The sequence below is a fragment of the Pleurodeles waltl genome, chromosome 12, assembly GCF_031143425.1.
Source record: "Pleurodeles waltl isolate 20211129_DDA chromosome 12, aPleWal1.hap1.20221129, whole genome shotgun sequence".
Lineage (NCBI taxonomy): Eukaryota > Metazoa > Chordata > Amphibia > Caudata > Salamandridae > Pleurodeles > Pleurodeles waltl.
The window spans coordinates 505,928,960-505,947,016 of NC_090451.1; the positions used below are offsets into that span (position 1 = coordinate 505,928,960).

The following is an 18,057-nucleotide window of genomic DNA, read 5'->3' on the forward strand; positions in this document are numbered from 1 at the left end:
TTTTTGGGAGGGCTGGATTGTTTTTTTAATACTTTTTCTCCATTTTCTTCCATGTTGTTTGTGAATTTTGCACTAGTATTTTGCTCATTTGATTGTCTGGGGCCTAATCTGCCCATGGACCATGGCCAGACAGTATTGGGCACTGGGTGGATATTAAAAAACATTTGTTTTCTGTGCTGTATGTTATTTTAAAACATCTATTGATTTATAGATGGCCTTGGATTAAATGTAAAATGTGTTTTTTTTTTTAATTGTAAATTTTTCTGCAAAGTATTAAAGTGTTGTACTATGGTGTATTTTTTGATGCGTTGGGATGTTTGTGGTTGGGGAATTTTTAAAGTTTACTTAACTTTGCCAAATTAATCATATTGTTTTCGTCTTTGTTTACCATGCCTCCTTTCTTTGCTGGCCAAATGGCAATTTTTATGTGGCCAGTGGGTGTGTGTGTTTGCATGTGTTTTTGTCATAGTCCATCATTTTGTCTTTGTTCTAGGTCTACTTTGTTCTCTGTGCTATGAGGCAGGACAGCCATCTAGAGTAGCCAATGTGCATTTCCCATAGACTTGCTTGTGTTCTTTGTTGTCAATGCCTTCATGCTTGTTGTTGTGAACATGTGGCCAGTAGACAGTGTGTGTAGTCACTGTGCTTTTTCCATAAGTTTGCAAGTATTCTTTTTGTCCATGCCTTCATCCTTGGTGGCCATGTTTCAGGGCAACCATTTTGTGCAGCCAGCATGCTTTGCTTTTGCCATAGGCTTGCTTGTGTTCTTTGTTGCCCATATCTTCTTGCTTATTGTTCTGAACATGTGGCCAGTGTGTAAATCCTTTTTTTCCACATTTCAAAGCCTTTTTCTGCAGACATTGATAGAAGAGGCCTATGCCTTTTTGTTTTCTGATTATTTTTTCATTTTTCCCTGATATGAGTTTAATGTGCTCAATGATGGTTGAAGTAGAGTGTTTTTTATGCATTTTTCCATTTTCCCCTGTGCCTCGAATAGGATTTCTCATAGTCCCCAGGACACAATAGCTTTTTTTCAATGATTTGATTTTTCCCTGCACCCGTTGCCTGCCATAGGTGCCTCTTAGTTCATAGGAGCGCACCAGCAATAATTATGCAAGAATTATTCCTTTTTCCATAACACCCCCTGTCTGCCATAGGTGTGTCACAGACTGTAGGGGCACACTACCAATAACATTTTTAAGGATTTTTCTATTTTCTCCCGAACCCCCTGCCTGCCATAAGTGTTTCATAGGCGCACATCAGCAATACTTTTTAAAGAATTATTCAATTTTCCCCTGTTCCCACTGCCTCCCATAGGTGTCTCATATGTGCACACCAGCAATAGTTTTTGAGGATAATTCCATTTTCCCCTGCACCCCATGCCTGTCATAGAAGTCTCATAGGGGCACATCAGCAATAATTTGTTTAAGGATTATTCCATTTTCCCCTGCATCCCTCTCTGCCATGGGTGTCTCATAGGCCACAGGTGCATGCTAGCAGTTTCAGGACTGCTTAACCTGTTTTGTGGTTAGAAAGTATGTTTGTAAAGTGTAAATGCAGCACTCAACAACTATATATAAAATAATAATAATAATAATAAATAAAATACAGTACATTTTTTTTAATTTACAGCAAAAATGGAAAGCGTAGGATTGTACATATTTATCCATGGATGTACTCATTGGACTTTATCCAGTAAAATTTATAATAATTATAATAATCATCATAATCACAATAATCATAATAATAATACATAAAATGAAATCAATGTAGGCCCGCATTATGAGTCTGATAGTCCAAGGACTGAACTCAGCGCTGCCATGCTGATTACAAATTAGCTTTTGCCCAGCTTTCCATGACGTTCACCCCACCATGGAAAGGCTGACATTCAGCCAGTGCCGGGGGCCACAGGGGTTCCCCTGCACTGCCCATTCCCATGGCAAGGGCAATGCAGGGCCCCCTGCCTAGCCTCATCAGAATGAGTAAGGTCTGCTTTGCAGACAGTGTGGATTCCGAGAGTGCAGGTGTGCTACAGAATTGGCCTTGGCTCGCTTAAAGAAGTCAAGACCAATATTGTAGCACTGTTTCCCCCGGGCTGACCGGCAGGAATGTCATGATACAATGTTCACGCTGGCCAGCTCAGCGGGGAACATTGTAAGGTGAATGGGAGTGATGCCACCGGCATGACGGTGGCATCCTCCCCAGAGCATTGGTGATCCTGTGGTGGAACTGCCAATGCAGACCCTAAATTTATAGAAAAACTGAAGGCCTGAGTTTGTAAATATTTATCCATGCATGTACACATGGGACTTTATCTCATGATTTCTTTCTATATGTGTATCATCTTAAAATCTCTATGTATGTATACCTCCTAAGTGTGGCCATGTTGTAAGAAATACAGCTATACAGTGGAGCAGCAATGAAATATATGTAATTGATTCCAGGTATCTCTGAAGCCTTCTGCTTGCTTCGGTCTCCCAGGGCAGAATGCCCTCAACCGTCAAGAATCCTCCCCACCTTCCAATTCCCCTGCATTCCATAATAATATTCTCAAGATAGCCTAGACATAACACATTTCCCTTCCTAAAGTAGAAAAAATTAAATAACATTTTTTAAAAACAATAAAAATTACATAAACACAAATATACAGAAGAAATAAAGAACGACAACAAATAATTAAAATAATTTCAGAGTATGCAAAACAACTTTTAAACAGCTATAGCATTACATTTCCAATTACACAAAGTCTCTAAGTTTGAATGGTAGAGCACATTTCCTCGCATTACATTTCACTCTAGAAGCAACAGAATCCCTGTTCGTTACATTATCCCCATAATTCCTTTGATCTCCAGCCACCCTTACCTCTTCATAGGTTTCTTCAAATGCCTCATCGGATACAGGCTGTCCACAATCACTCTCACTCCCCACACTCTCAACAAGTCATGCAATTTCCTCACCAAACCCACTCCAACCTGCTACAAGGTGATCAAAACACTTACCTTCCTTAACGTCCTGACAGTTACCACAGCATTTCGCCACCCTTCTCACATTCCACACTTTGCCATCCTGCGTAACCACACTATTCCTTAACACCTTGACCACCTTAATAGCCTTCCCAAACTTGCTTTCAGTCTTTCTTACAAACCCCGGATTAGGTATTTTAACCCAATCTCCAACCACAAGGTTCCTTCACATTCCACTTTCTGTCACAAATTTCCTTAATCTTTTCCTGTTTGACCTTGACCCTTTCCCTGACTTCTTCCAAAGATATAAAGATACATTTTCCCATTCTTTGCCATGCTTCTTCTTGAACCACCATGGACATAATTTTGACACAGAATGTCTTCCCCTCAACAACCTGAAAGGACTTACACCTGGCGTGGATTGTGGAGTAATCCGATAATTCCATAATTTTTCTCTTAACTTTTCCTTCCACAAACCTCCAAACTACGTGCCCAAATAATGCTGTCTTTAAGAACTCGGTTAAATCTCTCCACCTGTCCGTTGCCTTGTGGTTCATCCAACGGAGTAGTAACATGTTTAATGTTGCAGTACCTAAAGAAACTCTGTGTTTCACCAGCAATCAGTTGGACCCCATTATCCGAAATCAAGACTTCTGGATAACCCTCCCTGGCAAAAATCTCCTTGAAAAATTCTATGATGATACCCGCTGACACACATGGAACCATTTTTACCTCTGGCCAGTTGGAAAAATAGTCTAAAAGCACTAAAGCATACCAGGCATCAGATGGAAGAGAATAAAATGGACCTGTAATGTCAAATGCCAATTTTTGCCAGGGAGAGGTCGGCCAGGAGACAGGTGTCAGAGGTGCAGGCACAGTTCTTAACATTTTTTCTGCGTTTACACAAACATCACATTCTTTGACAACTCTGTCCACCATTTTGTCTAAGCCCGGCCACCAGAAACGTGCGTACCAACTGTTTCACAGATGACATACCCGGATGCCCCTCATGAGCTATACTCAAGATGGTCTTCATCAAATCTCTCGGAGGAATTGTAGGAGGCTGGCCTGGCTTGTAGTGGGTACCAGAGGTACTTACACCTTGTGCCAGGTCCAGTTAGAAGAGGTGATTCTAGCAGCTTAGGCTGATAGAAGGTAGCTATGGCAAAGCAGCTTAGGCTGAACTAGGAGACTTGTAGAGCTCCTACTATACCACTGGTGTCATATGCACAATATCATAAGAAAACACAATACACAGAAGTACTAAAAATAAAGGTACTTTATTTTTATGACAATATCTCAAAAGTATCTCAGTGAGTACCCTCAGTATGAGGATAAGATATATACACAAGATATATGTACACAAACCAAAATTATGCAGGTAATAGCAAGAAAAGTAATGCAAGCAATATAAAGTTACAGTAGATTGCAATAGGAGCACATAGGTAAAGGGGCAACACAAACCATACACTCCAAAAGTGGAATGCGAACCACAAATGGACCCCAAACCTATGTGAGCTTGTAGAGCGTCGCTGGGACTGTAAGAAAACAGTGAGGGTTAGAAATATAGCCCACCCCAAGACCCTGAAAGGTAGGTGTAAAGTGCACCTACTACCCCCAGAGAGCACAGAAGTCGTGATAGGGGGATTCTGCAGGAAGAACAAACACCAGCAATGCAACAACAGTGGATTTCCAGAACTGAGTACCTGTAAGATAAGGGGACCAAGTCCAATGGTTGAGACAGTGTCGAGAGTAGGCAGGAGCCCAGGAAATGCCAGCTGAGGGTGCAAGGAAGCTGCCACCTGTTGGAAGAAGCATGGAGTTCTGCAAGAAAGAAGAGAGCTAGGAACTTCTCCTTTGGAGGATGGATGTCCCACGTCGCGATGAAGCTTGCAGAGGGGTTCCCACGCAGAAAGACCGCAAACAAGCCTTGCTAGCTGCAAGGTTTGCGGTGCAGGTTTTTGGGTGCTGCTGTGGCCCAGGAGGGACCAGGATGTCGCCACTTGGAGGAGGGGACAGAGGGGGCACCCAGCAACTCAGGGAGCCCTCACAGAAGCAGGCAGCACCCGCAGAAGTACCTGAACAGGCACTTGGAAGAAAAGTGAACTGGAGTCTACCCGAAGTCACAAAAGGGAGTCCCACGACGCCGGAGGACAACTCAGAAGGTTGTGCACTGCAGGTTAGAGTGTCGGGACCCAGGCTTGGCTGTGCATGAAGGAAATCCAGGAAGAGTGCACAGGAGCCCGAGCAGCTGCAAATCACGCGGTACCCAGCAATGCAGTCTAGCGAGGGGAGGCAAGGACTTACCTCCACCAAACGTGGACTGAAGAGTCACTGGACTGTGGGAGTTACTTGGACAGAGTTGCTGAGCTCCAGGGACCACGCTCGTCGTGCTGAGAGGGGACCCAGAGGACCAGTGATGCAGTCTTTTGGTGCCTGCGGTTGCAGGGGGAAGATTCCGTCGACCCACAGGAGATTTCTTTAGAGCTCCTGGTGCAGGGAGGAGGCAGGCTATCCCCCAGAGCATGCACCACCTGGAAACAGTCGAGAAAGCCGGCAGGATGAAGCGATACAAGGTTGCGAGTAGTCTTCTTGCTACTTTGTTGTGGTTTTGCTGGCGTCCTGAGCAGTCAGCGGTCGATCCTTTGGCACAAGGTCAAGAGGGAGATGCAGAGGAACTCTGGTGAGCTCTTGCATTCGATAGCTGAAGAATTCCCCAAGGCAGAGACCCTAAATAGCCAGAAAAGGAGGTTTGGCTACCATCTTCTGGCACTGGCCACTCAGAGCAGTCCAGTGTGCCACAAACACCTCTGTTTTCAAGTTGGCAGAGGTCTGGGGCACACTGGAGGAGCTCTGGGCACCTCCCCTGGAAGGTGCAGGTCAGGGGAGTGGTCACTCCCCTTTCCTTTGTCCAGTTGCGTGCCAGAGCAGGCTGGGGGATCCCTAAACCGGTGTAGACTGGCTTATGCAGAGATGGGCACCATCTGTGCCCATCAGAGCATTTCCAGAGGCTGGGGGAGGCTACTCCTCCCCAGCCCTCACAGCTATTTCCAAAGGGAGAGAGTTTTACACCCTCTCTCAGAGGAAGTCCTTTGTTCTGCCCTCCTGGGCCAGGGCTGCCTGGACCCCAGGAGGGCAGAAACCTGTCTGAGGGGTTGGCAGCAGCTGCAGTGGAGACACCGGAAAGGCAGTTTGGCAGTACCCGGGTTCTGTGCTAGAGACCCGGGGGATCATGGAATTGTCCCCCCAATGCCACAATGGCATTGGGGTGACAATTCCATGATCTTAGACATGTTACATGGCCATGTTCGGAGTTACCATTGTGACGCTGTACATAGGTAGGGACCTATGTACAGTGCACGCGTGTAATGGTGTCCCCGCACTCACAAAGTCCGGGGAATTTGCCCTGAACAATGTGGGGGCACCTTGGCTAGTGCCAGGGTGCCCACACACTAAGTAACTTTGCACCCAACCTTCACTAGGTGAAGGTTAGACATATAGGTGACTTATAAGTTACTTAAGTGCAGTGGTAAATGTCTGTGAAATAACGTGGACGTTATTTCACTCAGGCTGCCCTGGCAGGCCTGTGTAAGAATTGTCAGAGCTCCCTATGGGTGGCAAAATAAATGCTGCACCCCATATGGATCTCCTGGAACCACAATACCCTGGGTACCTCAGTAACATATACTAGGGAATTATATGGGTGTACCAGTGATGTAGGAAGAATAGGAATACATCACATACAAACAAACATAAGTTCCCAAATCCCAATACAAACATTTTAGGCTAGATAGTTGTAAACCAAAGTAAGTAGTGAGAGGCTTAATACATGACATGTTAAAAAAGACAGACTGTGGGATCAATAGAAAAGGCAGGTCATATTTAGGACAAACAAACACTTATTACTTGGGAAACGTATACACATGCTGCATTGTTAAGTTAGCTGTGCTGAAACACACAAGAGGCCCAAGCCACATTAGAATAAGACTTTTTCTTTAAAGCTGCAACAACTGTTGCTTTCAAAATGTTCACTTAGCATGAACAGGGTGGAACAGAAGGGTGTATCCTTCCTTAGCACAGGGGTCCTAAAAACCACAAGTCATTCATATCGTCTTAAGGGGAATTGTTTAAGGGTCAGATAAGTATTTGCAAGGCAGGGCTACCATGAGCAGCACGCAACATATAGGGGGTCATTCCGACCCCGGCGGGCGGCGGTCGCCGCCCGCCTGGCGGGAACCGCCATATAGCCGCTCCGCGGTCGGAATACCGCTGGGGCCATTCTGACTTTCCCGCTGGGCCGGCGGGCGCTAGCCAATATAGCGCCCACCGGCCCAGCGGGAAAGAGGCCTGCAACACTGAAGGCGGCTCCGAATGGAGCCGGCGGTGTTGCAGGTGTGCGACGGGTGCAGTTGCACCCGTCGCGCTTTTCACTGTCTGCTAAGCAGACAGTGAAAAGCTTCATGGGGCCCTGTTAGGGGGCCCCAGGACACCCGTTCCCGCCATCCTGTTCCTGGCGGTGGAAACCGCCAGAAACAGGCTGGCGGGAAGGGGGTCAGAATCCCCATGGCGTCGCTGCTTGCAGCGTCGCCATGGAGGATTCTCCCAGCCGGGGTTAATCCGGCGGGAAACCGCCGGACCCGGCTGGGCGACCACGGCTGTACCGCCGCGGTCGGAATGACGATTGAAGCACCACCAGCCTGTTGGCGGTGCTTCCGTCATTCGCCACCCTAGCGGTCTATGACCGCCAGGGTTGGAATGAGGGCCATAATCTCTTGTTGTGCAGAAAGATAGATATGATGAATGACATCATTGTAACTTACCCACCCATGAGGCCAACAAGTGCAAATGCTTCTTTCCAGAGGCACCTCATTATCTTATCTGTACTGCTTGTAGTTGCTTACGTAAATGCTGAACTCTTGAACACAGTTTTTTGTGTTTTTTACAGTATAAATGCTACTGGTGTTTGAACCAGAACTTCAGTCATGGCCTCTATGTGAGACTGCCTGTTGTTCCCAGCTGAAAATCGATTAAACCTATATTATTGTGTCAAAATGATTTGTTTTATTTTATTAACAGATTTCCCTCTAACATATTGGCGAGCTAAAAGCCTAGGAGCTCTACTTTGATCTCACCAACTGCTGGACTGGGGGCCCTGCCTGTCTCCACGAGGTGATTTGTGCACATTTTAAAGAGGTAAGGGAGATGCCAACATTTATGTAAAAATCTCTGATTTCATGGGGACAGATGGGTCTCAGTGGAAGGTAGTGAGGTGGACAAAGTACGAGGTCTGTTCCTTTTATTTTATAAAGACATTTACAATTTTGACACTGTAATGCATGTAATTTTTGTGTTTGCATGCAAGATTGTGTATGAATTGAGAGAATATTAAGGGATCCCGGTGGTAAGTCCGGAAGATACAGGGAGCTTGACTAAGTAAGTCAAAAGTGGTCAGGATTAGTGTTGGGGGATGAGCAATCAGTGTATGTTTTAAAGAACACTCATGTCAACCTAACCCAGAGTTTAAATCTGGAAGTCACATTTTTTTTAGTTGAAAATATTGAAAAGTTGTCCCCTCTATGAATCCAGAGGGAAGTGACCAGTAGTATTTTGTTTGCCCTAGTATGAAATTAAGAATTACTGTGTATGTATATTAAAATTTACTGTGTATGTATATGCATGTATAGACAGAAATGTGGCCACATAATAATGTCAATATATAAGTTTGTTATTTAGTGTATAATTTAGGAATAAGTATCAGACCTCCTATTCTTATGAAGGTTAAGTTATAATAGAATACTCAAAAGTAAAGTAATTGACTGGATTGGGCAGGTCCCAAAAAGTCAACTAATTAATTCCACATCCCTGAATTAATTATTCAATTTTATAATGGTTAGGCTGTCGCCCTCTGCAGCAGAACTGACCTTAGTAGATTAGCAATATCAATACCATAGAATCATTTTTTAAGTCAGAAGTTTATGAATGCCTAGGTATTTATAGTATATCACCTCTAGGCCTTAAAACAACCTACATTGACATAAGAGAAATGCCTGTTAGACAATTATAAATAATTATTCAAAGAACTAATACAAGGACATTGTCCTCCAAGTTAAAAGTAGTGTAGTAGCCTCATGATCCCCATAACAAATATTGACACTACTAACTATTATCCCCATTATGAAACTATAGAGCCTCAAGATTGGAGGCTAGATGAAATATCAAATAGTATAGACTGGGACATTCATACATATATTGAAGATATACAAATAGAAGGAGAATTATCAGCTACTATACATACAAATATATTTAACCACCTTTCAGATAGATGTGAACAGGATCTTCACATAATTAGAATAAAAGAGTTTATTTTGAAATCTACAAAAACTGTTGCAGTTGTCTTTCCAAGTACCCCTTTGAAGGCCTATAAAAAATGTTTTCTTCATGTGTGACACTGGTGCCACCTTGTGGCTGGAAAGTGAATATATTGAAGTTAATGCAATTTTTCAGTGGAACCATGGGCAACAGTCACGTGAATTCCCTTCAATAATAACAGACTCATATTTAGCATTAGACCTCCTACTGTATGCATTTATTAGGGACCTCCCAGTGTGGAATTTAGGATATGAGTAATTTATAAACATGTATATAGATCACAATAACATTATTGTTTGTTGTGTCAGGCAAACAAACCACTTAGGCCACACATTAAAGCACCTACCCAATATATATAATGAACAAAGTCTTTCAGAGATTAGGGATATATATATATGAAGTTCACCTTCACAGCCTAATAATAGTTTATGTGAAGTCTGGAAATACCATAGGAAGTAAATAGAAGCCCATTTAGAGTGTAAAAAATATTGTACAAAAGATTAAGTTCACTAAAGAGACATGGGGTCTCCTTTAGAACACATGGTTAAAGTGTTCTCCTGAGACAGGGACAAGATAGGAAAATACTGTAAGGAATGGCACAAAGCAACATTAAAACTTGCACATGTATGGCCCAAAGTGGGCACATTTGATAATACAATCAGAACACATGGCCACCTTCCTACAGAGTAAATTAAAGGGAAATAAACTAGAGAAAAGGAAGATCACACTAGACCTATGGAGGGTCTTTTGTGAAGCAAATATGAATGAGTCAAATACAAAGCCTCAGACCCTCCCTTCGGCTCCTCCAACCCCCTATCAAGATGTGCAATTAAGGTTAGGCAGTGCAAAGGTACAGGGCATGTATACTTTGCAACCTGGTGCCCCACACTCATTACCCACCTCTTCACATCCCCCTGCTGTGGGATATACAGACCCAGAGTATAGCGCACCATTAGAATCTTTTTCTAAACATAGAGAATATGTTCACCCATCTCCATGTCCTCAAAAGGCCAGTACACCACGGGAAATGTCAGGTGGGGACAGTACTAAATACATAGGGACAGTAGATGCCACATTTACACTTCATTTAGAGGACGAGATGTCCCCCACTAGGAAAAATGAAGGTATACCTAATGATGGATCAAGAGAGGCACAGATAATGGATGGGGCTAGAAAAAAGGAAGGTGTTTTGAAAAAAACGAGTACCAATATTAAAAATAAGACAAGAAGGTTAGCTTTCACACCAGAAAGTTCTCCCACAGAGTACTGGAGGTTAATATACCCAGGAGCAGAAGAGAATAGTGTAGGCAAGTGGGTCACAGAGCAGGAAGATGGACGGGTAGACAAAAAAGCGACTTGGGAAAAGGAGGAAGGGCCCCTGAGGCAGACAAGGGCCCTCACTAGGTCACAAATAATTGAACAAGAAGGACTAGATGACACAGTCTCCACACATAGCAGCTTAGGTGAAAAAGATCTGGATTTAGAAAAATCTTACAAAGGATCAGAGGGGGCATTAGATGACATCACTGAACATTTTAAAAGAATGTCCCTTCTTGAGGGTCATAACAAGGAACAGTCACAATATGTCTGTAAGGGAGAAGAAAACAATAAGACAGGCCAGACTTTACAAAAGAAGCCAAGAGAATTACAGAGATTAGTATTTGATGGGGCGAATGCACGCCCATATGAGAGAAAGGGAACATTTGATAAGGCAGGAAAAATGACACTGAGGAAAGACATGGCACATGCATTCCCTGTATGCCCTGGCAATAATTTGACGCCCAATGAAGTGTAGCTCAGTATGAAAATAGTTGGTATAATGTTGTCCCTTTTACTGACAACCTAGCAGGTTGGACAGAAGGATTGGCATCACAGATGACACCATGGCCGCGAGAGGGTTCCTTTGAACCCTGAGACTGGCTAATGCAGAAATGTGCATTTTTTAGGCCACAGGGGATCCTTACTGGGATTATCCCTATATGCAGAAAAGTTTAAGGGTGTGGCAGAGATATGCTTGTAAGTATGACTCTCGTCACCCTACTGGCAATAGGAATACAGTCCTGCCATAACTGCCCTTGATATTCAAGGGCCCACGGGTGCCTCAATATATACCATGGCCCCAAATGGACAAAGAAAATGTTTAAAAACAATTGCCACAACTTGCTGAGGGTGCTGGGAAATGGATAGAATCTCTGAAGAAACATACTGCAGGGATTACTCTTGCAATAGGGGACATTAAGAGTTTACTAAGTTCCCTTATAGGAGATGACACAGACACACTGTTCACAAAGGCAGGAGTAAAGGATGTAACATTGACCAACCCAAATGTGATGGGGCACCCTTTAATAGAGTACGGGGAATTGTTTGGAAACAACTGAGGAAAATGTATCCAGACAGGCCAGACATTGGGTCCCTTATGGCACAAGCAATGCAGCCAAATGAGGACCTAGCCCAATTCCTTAGCAGAATGAAGGAAAAATGGACACAGGAAGTGGGGGAGAGTTGGGATGTAACTGGACATAATGCAATACTATTTTTCAATATAGTGAAAAAGTGTCTGCCAGTTGAAGTACAGGATAAATTAGATAATATAGTTGCCTTAGAGGCCAAACCATGGACAGAGATACACGCACACATAATAAATATTTGTAAGAAGAGTCAAGAAAAGGAAAAGAGCGAGGAAGATAAAATAGTGAAAGCAGCAGCTAAATTGGTCCAGCAGAAACTAAAAAAGAAAACAGAGGAAGGAATTGCCACTGTAATGGCCAGGTGATGACGGCTGTCCTCACCCAAATGTATCCTTTAGGCCACAAACCAATTGAATAAATTTAGTGGCCTTCTTGATTCTGTCATGAAAATTCATTACCCTTGTGAACAAGTACTAGCCACAGCAGCAGCCTTTGCAGTAGAGAAAAGTGCTCCCATTGTCATGGGTGCACCCTTGACCCTGTATGCTGAACATCCTGTGTTTTCAATAATTCAGAAAGCTAAAACAACACTAACAACACGGAGAGTATCAGGCTATGAGATAATATTGTCACTAACATCCTTGAAGGTGGTTAAATGCCACACACGTCAATCCTGCTACCTTCTTTGCACACCCCATTTCAGACACTGATGATGATGCCCATGATTGTGCCACATATACTCCAGATGAGTGTAGCCAAGCAACCGAAGTCCCCATTCCAGGTAGTGTTGTACATTTTGTGGATGGATCGTCCACAATAGATCAGGACACAGGGGTAAGACATACAGGTGCTGCAGTGGTCAGAGTGATGTAGCACAACTCCTCAGACACACTGCAGATAACTGAACAGATAACTTTGCCATCTCAATATTCAGCCCAGGCTGGTGAATTAGTAGCTTTAGTGGCAGCCCTCAAACAAGGGGAAGGAGAAATAATAACAGTATACTCTGATTCAGCCTATGTCACTACAACAGTGCATTCCAGCATTAAGCGGTGGAATAGTCGAGGATTTCTCAAGTCTGATGGAAGCCCTGTCATGCACCGCCCCCTTTTAGAGGACTTGATACAAGCTTTAACACTGCCACACGCAGTTGCAGTAGTGAAATGCGCAGCCCAAACTAATGCTCAGGATTTTGTGTACTGTGGAAATGCCCTGGCTGATTGGGCAGCCAAAGATGCAGCAACACGCCCTCTTAGTGACACACATACCACATTTTTGTTAGCTAGTGAAACATTGACATCTTCAGACCCTTTGAGTGCATCCAGACATTACACAGAAACAGCTCACCTGCATATAAGAGAGATACAAGAAAATGCACCAGAGCATGAGAAACAGTTGTGGGAAGCTAGAGGATGCAGACAGACAGGATCAGATTTAATATACAGACAAATATCAATAGGGAAGCCTGTCATGCCCCAAGCATTGCTACTGATAGTTTTAAACCAGCTACATCTTCCTTCACATACTGCTAGAGACAATATGTCCCTCCAAATACGTCAGGATTGGTTTGTCCCTTACTTACATGAGATGATTATAATGTACACACACACCTGCACAGTATGCCAGCAGTATTCACCAAATCCCACCTTTGAGGTAATAGCTTCCACAATACCTCGCCCACAAGGTCCCTTTAAGGAACTGCACATTGACTACATTGATATGACTGACAGATGCAATCATTATCGCTATCGTATAGTTGTAGTCTGCCCATTCTCAAGGTGGATTGAAGCAGGAGCTTGTGTTCACCGTAATGCCAAGTCTGTTAGCCCTCTTTGCTTTGAGAAATACCCCAGGATCAGATCACCATTTGAATCCTCATCAAATAGTGACAGGTAGAACAATGAGCACATTTGTGCCATCAACTAGACATAAGTTGGAGACTGAGAGTGCACCTGAAGTTGTACAAACTGAAATGAATGAATACATGTCTGAGCTAACCAAAGTTGCAGTTATTTTCTAAACAGGTTACACGTGCAGCCAAGAAGCGCGCCAACGCATCTCCTGTAAAGGATCAACAAACACCATTACCTTTGGGAACTTTAGCAATTTTGCAAGACAATGGAAGAACTGCAAATTTAATGGACCCTTCGCAGTGCCATCCATCCCTTTGGACACCGAGCAGGAAAAAGAGGGGGGAGAACAGGAGAAGCAACCGGAGTAAAGCTTCCCTCTAAAGCTTCAATCTTAGACAATTCTTCTTTTAAGTTATGTATTTTATGTTTGTTTTTCCTCCTCGTTGCACTGATATTGCTGCGTTTAGCCCTTGGATATATATATTTTTTTAATCCTATATCAATTATTACACGCATGCGTAGAACTGTTGATAATTATACTGACCATGACCCTCTCCATATTGCTTTGTTTGACAATGTGTGGTATCAGCACATGCTCAGTATAGGCACATCCACATCCAACACCAGTTGTTATGTATGCTCTCTCATCCCCCATGCTGCTGGAGTAGATAAATTGCATCTCCCTAAAGAGGTATCCCCAAACATTACACATTGTCTCCTGCACCTATTTTTATGCAGAATGAGAGCACAGCTACAGCCAACTCACTTTAGTCCTGCTACTGCACGAGTTAACACAACTAGATTTGACACCACCCCAGAAGTCCTACAAGTCCTGACAGAAAAACAAGAGATAATGGAAGAGATATCAAGAATGAAGGAAGCAGGGCAAACAATGTTTCACCAAGATTGGGAAAAATGGGTAGTACGTCAAGGTACTTTTGGAAGATCTTACCCATCATATGAATGTAGTAACTATTTAGCTAAACCCCTGCTTCCTGATTGCGCAGGCAGGCCAGTTCTTAGTATCACAGGATCAGTATTTGCCCATGACAAATGGTACCAAGACACAAGGTCCACTAAGCTTTAATAAGATAATAGGCAAATGTCAGGAAATATGGGATGCGAACATACAGAGATATACATGGACAGGGACTACCATACACCCTAGAATAGCAATGAAATTAACACAGTTTTCTCTTCGTTTCAGAGGGAATGGGACAATGAAGGTGGGGAGAAACCTCAACTGCAACATGACCACCTACAACGCTGATATGCAGGGCGGCACCTCCAGCCTGATGGATCACTACTGGATGTGTGGGGCCCGGCTCCACATGCAACTACCCCCGAACTGGAATGGCCTCTGCTTCCTAGTGACTTTGCACATCCCCTCCCTGGTTATACCAGGTGTGGACATCTCTCAGTTACATGACCATCCCATGAGCCATCCAACAACCTTGCTTCACCATTACCGGACAAAACGAGCTGCTGAGTTTCTTGGTACTGAAGTGTGGAAAGACGTTCCACAGGAACATAGACTATTTAATGATGCCCAAATCTTTTTTAGTAGCATCCTACCATTCATTCAGGCGAAGGCAACTGCACGCTGGATGCAGATCACGCACTTTGAATTGATGAAGACCATAAATGCAACTGAAGATGGGTTCAATGCTATCAAGGAAGAACTCAGTGCCCTTAGGCTGATGTTAATGGAACACAGATATGTATTTGATTTAATGACGGCCATGGATGGAGGGGTGTGTAAGAAGATTGGATCTTTATGTGCCGGCCAATGATGCGGACAATGGGACATTAACTCAGGCCATTCAGACATTGCATGATCTACAAAAGAAAATGATCGATGAAGGGGGTGCCCCTGATGGGGGTTCGAGGGCTGGATCGAATGGGTGCCGTCCTGGATGTCGGGGTTGTTCAAGGTCTTGTTGCCTTTGATTGTGTTGTTGCTTTGATGTGTCTTATATTTCAGGTAATAATAGCATGTTGCAAAAGGATGACAGCTAAATTGGGAGGGACCGAGTAGTCGGTATGTGGTGATTCCCCTAGTTTCATTAGTAGATGGGAAGGTAGGAAAAGTAGTTGAATAATCAACTAGAGGGGGGAATGATGTAGGAAGAATAGGAATACATCACATACAAACAAACATAAGTTCCCAAATCCAAATTCAAACATTTTAGGCTAGATAGTTGTAAACCAATGTAAGTAGTGAAAGGCTTAATACATGACATGTTAAAAAAGACAGACTGAGGGATCAATAGAAAAGGCAGGTCATATTTAGGACAAACAAACACTTATTACTTAGGAAACTTATACACATGCTGCATTGTTAAGTTAGCTGTGCTGAAACACACAAGAGCCCCAAGCCACATTAGAATGAGACTTTTTCTTTAAAGCTGCACCAACTGTTGCTTTCAAAATGTTCACTTAGCATGAACAGGGTGGAACAGAAGGGTGTATCCTTCCTTAGCACAGTGGTCCTAAAAACCACAAGTCATTCATATGGTCTTAAGGGGAATTGTTTAAGGGTCAGATAAGTATTTGCAAGGCAGGGCTACCATGAGCAGCACGCAACATATAGGGGGTTATTACAACTTTGGAGGAGGTGTTAATCCGTCCCAAAAGTGACGGTAAAGTGACGGATATACCACCAGCCGTATTACGAGTTCCATAGGATATAATGGACTCGTAATACGGCTGGTGGTATATCCGTCACTTTACCGTCACTTCTGGGACGGATTAACACCTCCTCCAAAGTTGTAATAACCCTCATAATCTCTTGTTGTGCAGAAATATAGATATGGTGAATTACGTCATTGTAACTTACCCACCCATGAGGCCAACAAGTGCAAGTGCTTCTTTCCAGAGGCACCTCATTATCTTATCTGTACTGCTTGTAGTTGCTTCCGTAAATGCTGAACTCTTGACCACAGTTTTTTGTGTTTTTACAGTATAAATGCTACTGGTGTTTGAACCAGAACTTTGAACTTCAGTCATGGCCTCTATGTGAGACTGCCTGTTGTTCCCAGCTGAAAATCGATTAAACCTATATTATTGTGTCAAAATGATTTATTTTATTTTATTAACAGATTTCCCTCTAACACCAGCATGCCAATGTGAATTGGTAAATTTAGTCACTAGCCTGTTAGTGATAAGTTTGGAAAGCAGAGAGAGCATAACCACTGAGGTTCTGGTTAGCAGAGCCTCAGTGAGACAGTTAGCCATCACACAGGGAACACATACAGGGCACATCCTTATGAGCACTGGGGCCCTGCCTGGCAGGGTCCCAGTGACACATAGACTAAAACAACATATATACAGTGAAATATGGGGGTAAGATGCCAGGCAAGATGGTACTTTCCTACACAACCCCCTCCCAAACGAAGGACAATAAGACTAGCGATGACCTGATGAGTCTTCATTGTCTAAGAAGAAATATCTGGAAAGTCCATCTGCATTGGAGTGGGTACTCCCAGGTCTATGTTCCACTGTATAGTCCATTCCCTGTAGAGATATGGACCACCTCAACAATTTAGGGTTTTCTCCTTTCATTTGTTTTAGCCAAAGTAGAGGTTTGTGGTCTGTCTGAACAATAAAGTGATTGCAAAACAGGTATGGCCTCAACTTCTTCAGTGCCCAGACCACAGCAAAGGCCTCCCTCTCTATGGCAGACCAACGCTTTTCTCTAGGGGTCAAACTTCTGCTGATAAAAGCAACTGGTTGATCCTGGCCCTCAGAATTCAGTTGTGATAAGACTGTCCCTACCCCTAACTCAGATGCATCAGTTTGAACAATGAATTTCTTGGAGTAACATGGGCTTTTTAGGACAGGTGCAGAGCACATGGCCTGTTTGAGCTCCTCAAAAGCTTTCTGACAACTAGCTGTCCACAATACCTTTTTAGGCATCTTCTTACTAGTGAGATCATTAAGAGGGGCTGCTATAGAGCCATAGTTTTTAATGAATCTCCTGTAATACCCAGTGAGGCCTAGGAAGGCTCTCACCTGGGTCTGTGTTGTAGGGGGAACTCAATCCATGATTGTTTGGATTTTCCCCTTTAGTGGTGCAATCTGTTCTCCACCTACCAGGTGTCCCAGATAAACCACCTTTCCCTGCCCTATCTGGCACTTTAAAGCCTTGATAGTGAGGCCTGCCTTTTGCAGGGCCTCCAAAACTTTCCAAAGGTGGACCATGTGCTCATCCCAGGTGGAGCTAAAGACAGCTATATCATCAAGATATGCTGCACTAAAGGCCTCCAACCCTTGCAGGACTGTGTTCACCAACCTCTGAAAAGTGGCAGGTGCATTCTTCAAACCAAAGGGCATCACTGTAAATTGGTAGTGCCCTCCTATAGTTGAAAATGCAGTTTTAGGTTTAGCATCCTCAGCCAATTTGATCTGCCAATACCCTGCAGTCAAATCAAAGGTGCTTAGATACTTGGCAGAAGCCAGTGT

The 18,057-nt window shown here is 43.6% G+C and overlaps 1 long non-coding RNA gene across 1 annotated transcript in view; it reads right to left on the reverse strand.

The window, feature by feature from the left end:
- LOC138267972 (uncharacterized) overlaps nucleotides 1-18,057 on the reverse strand; it is a 169,839-nt gene that overhangs the window by 40,357 nt on the left and 111,425 nt on the right. The window lies entirely within an intron of this gene.